Source organism: Trichosurus vulpecula, chromosome 2 (assembly GCF_011100635.1).
Source record: "Trichosurus vulpecula isolate mTriVul1 chromosome 2, mTriVul1.pri, whole genome shotgun sequence".
Taxonomy (NCBI): domain Eukaryota; kingdom Metazoa; phylum Chordata; class Mammalia; order Diprotodontia; family Phalangeridae; genus Trichosurus; species Trichosurus vulpecula.
Window position 1 is genome coordinate 227,201,105 of NC_050574.1, and position 13,273 is coordinate 227,214,377.

The 13,273-nt window shown below is 39.0% G+C and overlaps 1 protein-coding gene across 3 annotated transcripts in view; it reads left to right on the forward strand.

The window, feature by feature from the left end:
- Nucleotides 1–13,273, forward strand: part of MAP3K20 (mitogen-activated protein kinase kinase kinase 20) — a 220,847-nt gene that overhangs the window by 12,138 nt on the left and 195,436 nt on the right. The window contains exon 1 of one of the 3 annotated variants that reach the window (XM_036742497.1): nucleotides 13,006–13,145. The exons of the other annotated variants lie outside the window; for them this stretch is intronic. The gene's annotated coding sequence lies outside the window, so the exon portion shown is untranslated. Of the gene's footprint in view, nucleotides 1–13,005; nucleotides 13,146–13,273 lie in introns of those variants that run through there. 3 annotated transcript variants of the gene reach the window in all.

Sequence of the window (13,273 nt, forward strand, 5' to 3'; positions counted from 1 at the left end):
ATATATTTCTTTGATGACATCCTTCATCCAGTTCTTCATAGTTCCTTTTGTTGTGTCACAATCTCCTCACACCCACCATTGCCATTTGTGATATACATTTTCAGTTCTTGGGAGACAGAAGTGTTCCATGAGCTCCATCCATACAATGACCTCAGTAGGATAATGATATTAAAAAGATTCTTTCCAAGAGACATATAGAGTGATTAAAGGAGCTGTATAATTTTCCAAAGTCAATCCAGGCTCCGCTCATGTTTCTAGGTAATCACAAAGCTAACTAGATCTCTATCCAGTGCAGGAGAAAGAAAGGACTATCTATACAATTATAGTTTATCTCATCACTTAAAAAAGAGAATACAACACCCCTCTGAAATCACCCAGAGACAAGCTCGTCTGGCATATTTAATTACTGCATGTCTGAGCATGTGGTATTCAGAAGAACATATGAAGTTAGCAGTGCTGTCACAGTTTTCAAAATGGCCGTTGTTCTTCCATTTGAACATCAAAGTGTTGTTAGGGCTTTTACTGTCAGAAGTTAAAAATCAAATGCAGTTTGCTATAGAATGCATGCCTAATATGGGGACAGTTGTTTATTGTCCAAAAATGTAGACAGGGGCTACAAACTGATCAGAAACATAAATGCACCATAATATCCCTGGTGGTAGAAACAAAAGCATCCAATGGAAATGTACATTTCTCCACCTGAAAATAAATCCAACTCCAACAATGATCGTTTTGGGTGTAGTGCAGTGCTAGTCATGCTCTTCTGCAAAAGATTAGACTATCATGATAAATATCTTCTGTTTTGAATTTTTCGTGGAACTGGGAAGTTAGCAATATAGCCAAAATGGCTCAGTCCAGAAAAATAGGAATTATCCTGCAATAAGGTACTATTTACCTCTGCATTGCCACTACAATTTTATAGTGTTTCTAGACATTGAAATTTGAGACCTAAATTTGTCTACCACAAAGTCCTGTTCTAATGATTTACACTGTTTGTTGTTGTTCAGTTGTTTCAGTGGACTCTTTGTGACCCCATTTAGGGTTTTCTTGGCAAAGTTACTGGAGTGGTTGCATTTCTTTCTCCAGCTCATTTTTGTAGATAAGGAAACTGAAGCAAACAGGGTTAAGTGACTGGTCCAGGGTCACACAGTTAGTGTCTGACTCTAGGCCTGGCACTCTATCCACTGGGACACCTAGCTGCCCCTATTTTATTTGATATAGCTTATACATGTACAGTCATGCAAAACATATGTCTATACTAGTCATGTTGTGAAAGAAAACACAGACCAAAAAAAAAAAAACAAAAAGTAAAACCATGGAAAAAAAAAAGTAAGCTTCAATCTGCATTCAGACTCCACCTCTCTGGAGGTGGATAGAGTTTTTCATCACAGGTCCTTTGGAAATTGTCTTGAAACTTTGTATTAGCAAGCCTTTATTAAATGCTGCCTAGGAGCCAGGTACCATGCTAAGTGCTTTGCATACGAAGAATGGGGGGGAAATGTATTTCCTGCCTTCTAATGGGAGAGATAATATGCAAATTACTTTGCCATGCAGTGTAAATCAAAGGTAATCTTAAAGGGAAAATATTGGAGGGGGGTGGGGATTAGAGGATGAGGAGACCTGGAAAGCCTTTTGCAGAAGGAGGGCAAGAAGAACCTTAGCTGCCAGCATATTTTATATTTGATCCTGGAAGTCACAGGGGGCCACTAGAATTTGTTGAATGGAAAGGGGATCATGGGGTCAGGCCTGCCTTTTAGAAAAATAACTTTGACATCTGCATGAAGGATGGATTGGAATGGAGTAAGACTTGAGGCAGGGATACCAAAGAGAAGGCTATCACAGTATTCCAGGGATAGGGTAATGAGAGTCTGTACCAGGGTGGTGGCTGAGCGTAGAGAGAAAAGGATGTATTGGGAGATGTCGTGAATGTATAAACAAAAAGATTTGGCAATAAATTTGGGTATTTGGGGTGATTATTAGTGAGGAGTTCAGTCTGACACTGAAGTTATGAATCTGGATGGGTAAGACCAGGGGTGGTACCCCTCACAGTAATAGAGAAGTTCAGGAGAATGGAGGGCTTGGGAGGAAAGATGAGTTCAGTGAGTTTAAGTTGCCTATGAGATAACCAATTAAGATGTCCAAAAGGTGGGGTGGGGGGGGGGGGGGGAGAGAAGAGGGAAGAAGAGAGAGAGAGAGAGAGAGAGAGAGAGAAAGAGAGAGAGAGAGAGAGAGAGAGAGAGAGAGAGAGATAGAGAGAGAGAGAAGTAGAGAGAAAGAGATTGCTGTGGATTTAGGACAGAGCCTTGAAGGATGGAGGTCTATTGAAGGAGGCTGAGAAGGAATGGTCAGAAAGGTAGGAGAAGAACCAGGAGAAAAGGAGAAAGTATCCAGAAGAAGAAGGTGATCGATATTGCCCAAGCCTACAGAGAAATCAAGAGGGATAGAGACTGAGAAAAACCATTAGATTTGATGGTTAAGAGCTCATTGTCAACTTTGAAGACATTTGTTTCAGTTGAATAATGAGGTTGGAAGCCTGCTTGCAAAGGGTTTAGAAGTAAGTGGTGAAGAAGCAGCAGCTAGTGTAAATGGCTTTCCCCAGTGGTTTGGCCAAGAAAAGGAGAAAAGATATAGGAAAATTGAGAGTATAGTGAGATCAAATGGGGGTTGGTTTTTTTGTTTGTTTTTTAAAGAATAGAAAAGACGTTGGCATTTCTTTTATAGGTAGTGTGAAAGGAACCAGTAGATAAAGAGAGACCGACAGTGGACAAAGTAGGAATGATAGAGAGGGGAACTGGACCAAGGATGCATGTACTTGCCTTGGCAAGGAATAAGGTCACCTCTTCATATGAAAACAAGTAGAGTTTTTAGTAAATTTTGAGTAAAATGTCTGATTGGTGTGAAATGAGGAGGGAAGCAGAGAGAGTTTTCAGTGAAAGTATAGTGTGAGGTTCTTGGCTGAGACAGTAGGGACAAGGTGTGCCTTGGGAGGATTGAGGAGGTATGAAAAGGTTTGGAGTAGCCACTATGGTGAGTGGAATAGCAAACGGGTTAGGGAGGAAAAGAATACCTGCCTTTCTTCAGTGAGAGCCCTATCGATAATATGTAATAAAAATATACAGTGGCTCTAGTCATGTGCAGGATGGTGACTATTGTACAATACAAATTCATAGTTAAGATATTTGAAAATGTAAACTGAAGAGGGGAACTTTCCCAGAACGTCAATGAAAGGAAAAACCTTGAGAAAAGACAAGATTAGTTTCAAAGAAATAGCATCATCAATGACAAGAGTTCTGGATTTAGACAGAGGTGAAAACTGTAGGAAGATTAAGCGTCTTTCCTAATGTCACGTAGGTGAAAATAATAATAGTTAACATTTATGTAGCACTTACTGTATGCCAGGCATTGTGCAAAGTGCTTTACAGTTATTATCCCACTTAATTCTCCCTGGAATGTAGGTGCTATTACTACCCCCATTTTACAGATGAGAAAACTGAAGCAAACAGAGGTTAAGCAACTTGCCCAGGGTCACACAGCTAGTAAGTATCTGTGGCCAGATTTGAATTCAAGTCTTTTTGATGCCAAACCCTATGCTCTACCGACCACGCCATCTGGCTACCAAGTTGCAATAAGTGGTAAAGCCAAGATTAGAACTCACACCTTCTTATTCCAAAGCCAGCATTCTTACCACTGCATGACCAGTATAGCTGCAGTTTCACATTTAGTTTTGAAGCTTTCAGAACAGGAAAAGGTATATATGAAGGCCAAGACCCAAAAGTTATTCACAAAGTCTGTCATTATGTCTTAACGGTTTAAGTCAGAGGATGCAAAGAACTGAAGGGAAATGGAGTTACTGTAAAATAAGGGCTTTCCAAAAAGCCTAATAATATTGTGTAATTGAGGTAGTTTAGGTGAGCAATGTGTGATGGGAGAAAATTATTTAGACTTTCAAAATTACTGGGTTTGGAAATACCATACTCCTGAAATTGTGCTAAGTCTATTTCTTTAAGTCTTTTTTATAAGCAGACATTAGTGCAAAATCATATGTACTCTGAGTGATGATTGGTGCAACAGATGGGGATTTGGAGGCACTTTATGAATGTAATGGATGCTTAATAACCAGAAAGACTATGGGTCTTTTCAGACCATTGGTGCTTTAAGATGGAATTCCAGACAAGAGTGTGAAAAGCAACATTTTCTGAGTTCTACTGCTGAAATAAATACAGCGACAGAAATCATAAATAGAAAGATTGGATCGAATCCTAAAATTGTCTGTCTTTGGTTTTGATTTATGTGAATTAATAAGACATTAATAGTTCCTGGGATTTGAATGGTTTCTTCAAATACTTGAAATTCAGTGTGTCACTGATCCCTTAGCACTATCTGTCAGTAAGCTCAAAGTCAATCTACACAGATTTTCCTATCATCTGTCTACATGCTAGACCTTTGCATTGTTGATATTTTTGAACGATAGAACCATGGAATGAATCCTAAAACCCAACATATTTGTACTAACCATCAGTTAACCTGAAGAGTCAAAAGGTAAAGTGGCAAATTCTAAAACAGAGAAACCAAGGTCACATGTTTACCCCTGAAAAATGAAAGCTTTAATTTGGTTCCCTAATGCTCTAGGGATTTCTGCTAAAACTGGAAGGTTTAGGTCCAGATTCATCATTCGACTCCTGAGACAAAATAAATTTAAAGCAAGATGACGGCTTAATTATTGACTGAAAAGAATAGTTTTCTCACACAATGATACCGGTTTACTTCAATGGATGACTTCAATCACAAAATCAACTATTTCCATCTCTTTGGAAGTTGTGAAAACCCTATCAGTCTTTGATTATTGTGATAGCTTTCCTCCAACATCAGCCTTAATTACTGTATATGTGTGTATACATATGTATGTATGTGTGTATATCTATACACACACAGACTACATATATATATATATATATATATATATACGTTATATATATATCTTTATATGTAAGAAGATTAATAGAAAAATAGGGAAGGGAATATTTATTAAGCACCTAATATGTGCCAGGCATTGTACTAAGCACTTTACAAATATTACACGTTTACAAATATTATCTCATTTGATCCTCACAACAACCCTGAGAGGTAAGTGCTATAATTACCCTCATTTGCAGTTGAGGAAACCAAGGCAGGTAGGTTAAGTGACATGCCCAGGGTCACACAGCTAAGCGTTTGAGGCCAGATTTGAATTTACGTCTTCTTAACTCCAGGCCCAGCACTTTATCCACTGTGAAACTGGCTGCCAAGTGACTTTTGCTTTAAGACTTTTGTGACATTGGAAACAACTGGGGTGCTGAAAACCCAAAAAAGAGACAGTGGACTTACCCTTCTTTTGGGGGGGGGGGGAGCAGCTTCTGCTACTTGATGTATTGGAATACCAGCTAACATGGTTCTTCTGTATCAGATTCAGGTATGCAAAACTCCAGAGTGCAGCCGAACCAGGTTAAAATGCAATTGGGAAATGTTTAACAAAATTCCTACAAATCTAATGCAGCATAAAGTTAATTTAAGGTCAATGTGGCCCTTAGGGATATGTTTCTGAGTTTGACACAACTGCTCTACATAATCAATCCTAGGTTATTTTCTATAGCTAACTATCCTTATTTGATCAGTTAATATTCTTACAAAATTACCATAGTATGATTATCAACTCAGATTTCCTTGTGCTAATGAGTATAAATTGTTTAGTCAACCACCCTAAATGCTGGTTCATAAATAAAGTAGGAAAAACACAATTGGGGAAAAATTGTATATTAATTGCCTGTATTCTTATAGGCAAGAGATTCTCAATTGGCCAAATTTTCCGGCAAAGTCTCATATACTTTGTCAGGTTCAAGAGGAACTTTGAGCATAAGGCTTCCTTTTTAATGTCCACAGAATTCAAATGGGGCCTCATCACTTTGTTTTTAAGTCTCAATAAAATATGCAAGTAACTGCATGGTTCCACTCGTACATACTCAATTTCCAGATGTCAGGCTGAAATTCCAAAGTGGGTCATAGCAGTTCTAGAGAAGTATCTGACCAGATGTGTCATATCATGGAATGAATGCCCTGGCAAATAACATTTCAGCCTTCAGAGCTCAGTTTCCTTCAGAGAGCCCACTGATGTTACAATTGAGTTCAGGGATTTAGTCCTGTTTTTAATCACCCCTAATCTTGGGGTCCTAGAACAAGGAATTCAGATAAAGATCCAAAACTTTCCTTTAAGAAGATTCATACTTGGGGCAGCTGGGTGGTGCAGTGAATAGAGCACTGACCCTGGAGTCAGGAAGACCTGAGTTCAAATCTGGCCTCAGACAATTGCCCTCCCCCCTCCAAAAAGAAAAAAAATTAGAGCCAAGAAGATTCATACTCTTAGGACCAGGACAGCCTTATGGCTTAAGAAGGCCTTCTTGGACTTGGAAGGATCTGCATCTGAGGAGTAACCCGAAAGGCCCACAACGATTCCAGATCTAGACATGGAATCAATCTTTAGAAATATTTGGAGATGTAGTATAAGGTAAGATGAAGGTGGGGTGAAATTTGCTAGGATATGCACCAAGGAGTATTTGTGTCAGTGTCAGACTTCTGTTTTGAAGCTTTTGTTTTTGTTGTTCAGTCGTTTTCCAGTCCTGTCTGACTCTTTGTGATCCCATTTGGGGTTTTCTTGGCAATGACAGTGCAGTGGTTTGCCATTTCCTTCTCCAGCTCATTTTGCAAATGAGGAAACAGAGGCAAAGTGGGTTAGGTGACTTACCCAGGGTCATATAGCTAGCATATGGGATATGCACAAACATAAAAACAAAGATCAGGAATAGAGTATGTTTGGGAAAGTATATGTCTCTCTCTATATACATTATATATGTATATGCATATGTGTATGTATATATCTATAGCTATAGAGAAACATAGCCAAACTTAATTGTAGCCTTCTGGGGATGGGGGTGGGGGGTGGGGAAGAAAAAAGTAAAAAAGTGCACAGCAGAGAACAAAAGAAAACTTACAAGGAAGCAGAGAAAAGATGTATAGCTCTTAATACACTGTGTATTATTTATCATACAGACTTTCTTGAAGTGAAAATTTTTGTTACATATTTTGAATCTTCTCCTATGTTCTGCTATGCATATGATGTGATTTTTTTCTTACTATTTAAGTTCCAATATTTAAGTTTATGATATGTTTTTGTTTCTTTTCTCTATTCTGTATTTGTGTTCTGGCCTTCAGGTCAAAAATTAAAAAAAAGAAATGAGTCAAACAGTAATGTATTCAGTGAAGGAAGACCGTAAGGGCCCCCAAGGCTCTGTCCTGGGCCCACTTCTCCTATACTATTTCATTTTCTCATTACCTCCCATGGGTTCAATTACCACACCTATGCAGGTGACTCTCGGATCTATTTTTTCCAGCCTTAACCTCTCTCCTGATTTCCAGTTTCTCGTCTCTAACTGCCTATTCCAGACTTTTCAGTCTGGATGTCCCATAGATATCTTAAACTACATGTCCAAAACTGAATTCATTATCTTCCCCCTCCCCAAAAGCTCCCCTCTTGTTAACTTCCATATTGCTGTCAAGTGTACCACTACTCAGGCTGGAAAGTTAGGTGTCATCCTCAACTCCTCATTCTCTTACATGCCCCACCCCCAACTTTCCCCCACCATATCCTTCTGCCTTCTCACACTGCCACTGCCCCCAGGCAGCTCTCATCAACTCACAACTGTACAATTGCACAACACTACTGATTGCTCTCCCTGCCTCAAGTCTCTCCCTCTTCTAATTTGTTCTCCGCTTGGCTGTTAAATTGATCTTCCTAAAGTGGTCTGACCAAATCACTGTCCTTCCTCCCTTCCCTCCATTTAATACACTCTTTTGACTCTCTATTTTTTCCAGGTTCAAATGGCAAATTCTCTTTTTTTTTTAAGGCTTTCCATAATCTTGTCCCTTTCTACTTTTCCTGTCTTCTTGCACCTTATTTTCCTTCACATGCTGTGCTATCTAGTGATGTATTTTTGCTGTTCCTCTAACACTAGGCTCCATATCCCTACTCCAAGCATTTTTATGGACTGTCCCTCGTGCCCAGAACTTTTTCCTCATTGCTACTCTTAGCTTCCCTGGCTTCCTTGAGGCCTCAGCTAAAGTCCGCTTCCTATAAGAAGTCTTTTCCAGTGCTTAGTACTTTCCCTCAGAGACTACCCCCAATTTATCCTGTATGTATCTTGTCTGTAAAAGGTTGTTTGCATGCTGTCTCCCCTTTTGGAACGTGAACTCCTTAAGAGTAGGGACTGGTTTTGCCATTTTTTTGTATTCCCAATGCTTAGCACAATGCCTGGCACATAGTAGATGCTTAATAAATGCTACTTGACTTGGCTGACTTGACTTAGATCATGAATGGTCTAGTAATCAGGTCCTTGGAGGAAGAGCTAAAGGATTAGATATGATTTTTATACAAAGGTCAAGATTTTTGTGTTTTTGGGGAAGGGGAGGGTTATAGGAAGTCAAGAACAAGAATTGATTTCCATTATGAATAAAACTGTTCTACAGAAAACAGACTCATAATCTACAAAGCTCCATGAGGCAGAATTAGCTACAATTAGAAGAAGCTACAGGAAGGTAGATTAAGGCTCAATATAAATAATAACTTCCTAACAATGAGGGATTTCTAAAAGTAACATGCACTTCCTTGTGAGTTCTCTGGCATTGGAAGTGTTCAGCCATAAACTGAATGGCTACCAGTCAGAAGGGTTGTAGAGTGCATTGACCTCCTATCCATAGCTCTTTGACCTTTATCCTTTCCCCATAATATCAGACTGCAAGCCAAGAGCTCCAAGCCCCAAGTGTCCTTCCCTAAATCAAAGTGATAAAGCACACCTGGAGGAGAAATGTGGTGGAGGCATATTCTATAACATCCAAAAATCCAAATTTGATTCAAAATTCAGGGGCAGATTAACTCTATAAATCCTGTTGGTTAAGTTCTCCTTAAGGAACATACCATACTAATTTGCCTTCTGGTGTACTGGCTCTCAAATCCCTGTTATTAAGTCTCATTGCCTTCCTTCCAATAGCATGTCCACACTACCTCTTCCTAAATCTTCATTCCTATTTTAATCAGCTCATCTCCCCTTATGCCCCATTCAACTTGGACCACCCATTGCCGAGCACACTCTACTGTGTCCTTTGGAATGCCTGCTTGATTGTCAATAAATGCTTCTACATATGTGAACTTTTACCAACATTCATTCCATATTTTTACTTTAATGGAAACATGACTCTTCTCTGAAGACATCACATCCCTTGAAACCCTCTGTAGACCAGTTCTCTTCTTCTTCTTAGCTCATAGGACCAGGAGGAGTGCTGTATATGCTTCTCATTCTTTACTCTGGCTCCCAGGCAATTCCTCTACCACCATTCTCCATGGTCTTTCCTCATATAAGCTCCACAGGATCTTACTGTACCATATGTTTCCCACTTTTTTTGTATTGTTGACCAATTTCTAAATATTCTCCTAGTTTGTTCAGTGATTTATTGCCCATCTCATGCTCCTTCCTTTCCCTTCCAGCCCTTTCCATGAGTTGGGGGGAACCTTAATATTTATGCCAATAACAATTCTGAAAACATAACCACACAACACCAAACTTCTTCCATTGCATCGTCTGCAATTAAGATAATTTTGCCCCTTTGCCAAATCTCACTCCTCCCATTTCTTTTTTGTCTTCTTGCTATGTTATATTTCAATAAAGTATAGGTATATTTACAATACTAAATTAGTTACCTTTTCCACCCAGCTTCAGCCACACACTGCCAAATGACCACTCTTTAGGCCTTTACAAGTTCCCCAAACTGCTACATCTGCAAAGTCTCGAAGTCTGAAATTTCACTCTCTGCCCAACTTCCTCTTTCACTAAACCTACTCTTCACTCTACAGTTCCTTGAGCCATCCCTATTCTCTTAGTCCATCCTTCCCAATAGGCTTTGTTTCTATACCACCCTTAATGCCATGGTCTTACCATTTTAGTGGTTCATTAGCTGCTATCTTAGAATCCCTTGCTGCCCTGGTCTTCCACTGTTGCTGACTGGTGAATCCTCATCACAGGTCAGCTAGGAATAGTCCTGATGATATCTCTTCTTCAGGCTGCCAGGAGAACGAGTGTACAATTCCAATTGGACTCAGCCTCTAACAGAAAGGCACCTCCTCTCCAGTATGACTATTGTGTCTATGTTAAGAATGTGATCCTTCTCTCCCTATCTATTTGCTGGAGGTGAGTAACCCCATTCCCAAAGGACAAAGTATCTTCTAGAATTTTGTGTTTCTTAGAGAAATACCCTACAAGGGTATTTACCATTCAGGTAAATAAGATAATTCAAGAAAGTGGAGAAAGAAAAGTGTGTTGTGGGCAATAACTCTCAGGGGAAATGAACTAACTTCTATTAACTAATTTCTCTTATTTTGATTTTAGACTGTAAGTTTGGGTAACTGACAGGAATTTGTACTGTTTACATCAACCCAAGTGAAAACAGGAAAATGAATACCTGGCAATAGTTTTAAAAAAGTCAGCAGATGGAATACATGTATTCATTTCAATTATAAGACATGAGGGATGGTGGGTTTTTCTTTAATTTACAACATTAATTCTTTTTGAAAAGTCATTGACTGTCAAATATATTAATTTTTGGTAATCAATATTTTTATATACAAGGTGCCACTAGGTTTGCCAACAAAATTTCCTCTTCCCCCTCCACTGTTCTAACAGAATGTCACAAAGAGAATGACAAAAACCAAAGTGTTCTTAAATAACCAGACAACAAACTAGATAATATTTTCCATATTTATTCAGGTAATTTACTAAATTACTAATCGCTGCTGAATTTCAATTCACACTTTTAAGTTATCTTCTATTATTGTTAAGAAAAAGGTGTTATCAGAAATTTTCGCTATGAACAGTCAAGATTATAAACCCCTTTGGGGCAAGACCTATGTCTGATGTTTATGTAACACTTTAGGGTTTGCAAAGCCCTTTATGTACATTATTCATTTAAGACTCAGAACAACCCTGTCAGTTAAAGCCAGTTTTCATAGGTCCATTTTGTGGATGATGAAAATGAGGCTCAGAAGTTAAGTGATTTGCCTGTAGACTACTAGTGTCAGAGGAAGGATCATAACCCACTTCTTCCTAGGTCTAAATCCAGCACTCTATCCATTATGCTACGCTGCCTCATTCTCTTACAGAGACTAACAGGTGCCTTATACAAGGCTGCTGATTAATAGATATTTCTTTCATTGAAACTCAGAACAACTTGAGAAGCTGGTTCTCTTCCAACCTCTTCCTCTAGCATGGTGAAGCTTTCTTATTCATGAAAAATAATTTTATTCACTGAACAGATACATGTGTGAGTAGTTACTGTGTGCAGGATACTGTTTTGGCTTCGTGAGAGCTACAAAGACATATAGGACGTGGTCCCCACCCTCCAGAATCTGTTGAGCAAATGGAATAGAATTCCAAGCCCCTGTCTTTTCTACCTGTGTGTCTCCTTTTTAGGAGGTGGTAGGAGGCATGTTTTTTTTTAATAAATGACCAACCTTTTCAAAGCCAAGAAGGAATACTTGCGGCTTTGATCTAATGATCTTTACAGAATTCTTGAGCTGGATGTAACTTAGGTACATACCTCTGCCTCTAGGCCAGATCATACCTAAACGTTCCTGAACAAGTGAGTAACTATTCTCTTAAAGAAGACCTCCAGGAAATGAGATCAACTTCCCTCATTAACCCATGCTAGTGTCTCAGTAGTTTTACCAGTTTTTCCTCTAGCAGCAATTCAAGTTCAGTAGATGTTCTTAAGTGAAGAAATCATTAATTATGATATGAGGCAATTTTTCAAGTGGTAGTTTCTTTTCATTTGAAAACCAATGTCATTTTCATTAAGTGATTTTTTTTTTCATTGCATCCTATGGTACCTGGGACATAGTAGGCATAAATGCTCATTGTTTGATTGTCTCCCATTGCTGTGCACAGCTAACGATATCCTAACTTTTTGTCTTGTTACCCTATATTGACTTAACTGGTTTTGTCTTGAAATAAAAAGGTGATTGTAGCCAATTAGGGATAAAACTAAAGAATTGTAATTGTATCTGATTTAGTCCACAATAGCTAGACCTTAAAATGTTCATCATTTTATTCTTCTGTGTTCTCCAACATGTGGGGTAAGGAAGGTAACAAAATCCCCATCTAGACTTGATCTTAACTCTGAATTTGATTTTACATCTGGGACCTGTGTTCTTTGGTGACCCAGGGTTCCTAACATTGGCTTCCTAGTCTGTTCCACGGTAAGAGTCTCGAGGAGCCGTGCACATAGTCAGGCAATGCTTTTGTACTCCCTTTCAGTGATAACACTTCTGTCATCTCATATCAGCAAAACCTTCATAGCCTGAAGTTTTAAGCTGTCATCACTTGCACCTATGTCCAGCGATGTTGTCACTGTGCAGTAGTTAACATTTATGTACCTGGGCAGTAGTAAAACCGCTTAGACTACAGAAGGTATCACTGTTATAATCTGTGGGTGGGGTATTCTGTTCCTTTGGCAACAAACATAATAAAAATTTTAACAACCATAAGATTCACTCTTGGCAATGTTCTTTGCGATGATTTAATATACTGTAATCAAGGGAAACTATTCTGCTCTTTAATTAAACCTTGCTATGGTATACAGACCAGGGAGATACTTGTGGAAAACATTTGGCCAGACTTATAGTATCTTTGTAACTGAAAGGTTGCTTTTATCCTCTTGAGCACTCTTTGCATGTTTGGTTTTGCCAGGTTTTGGCTGTAATTTTGCCAGGATGTTCAGTTGCTTAGGCTATGTATATTTTGTGTAAAGTGATCACAACAGGGAGAGATTGCATGCTTTGGATTCCAGAACAGCTATGCAAGCTTGCAATTGAAAGCACGTTTCCAGTTTGTCAGGGCTTCATGATAGACCTGGTGACACACTAGCCTTTTCACAGAGCTCCTCCGTGTGTGCGTGAGTGCAGGAAGTGTGGCTTCAAATCTGCTGTGGGAGAAATCTGAGCCACTTCTCTGTAGGCAGCTGTGTGGCAAAGCCTGGATGAGTTGTTTTTAAATTTTTCATAGGCTGCCAGGGTGAGTTTTGTTTTGATTTTTTAGAAAACATACATTTGCAGGCTCCTTTCTTGCCCTTCTTTCTCTTCAGTTAATGTAGTATCCTCTGAGTGTTCTAAAAGACACATTCTGTGTTATCTAAAATGGTG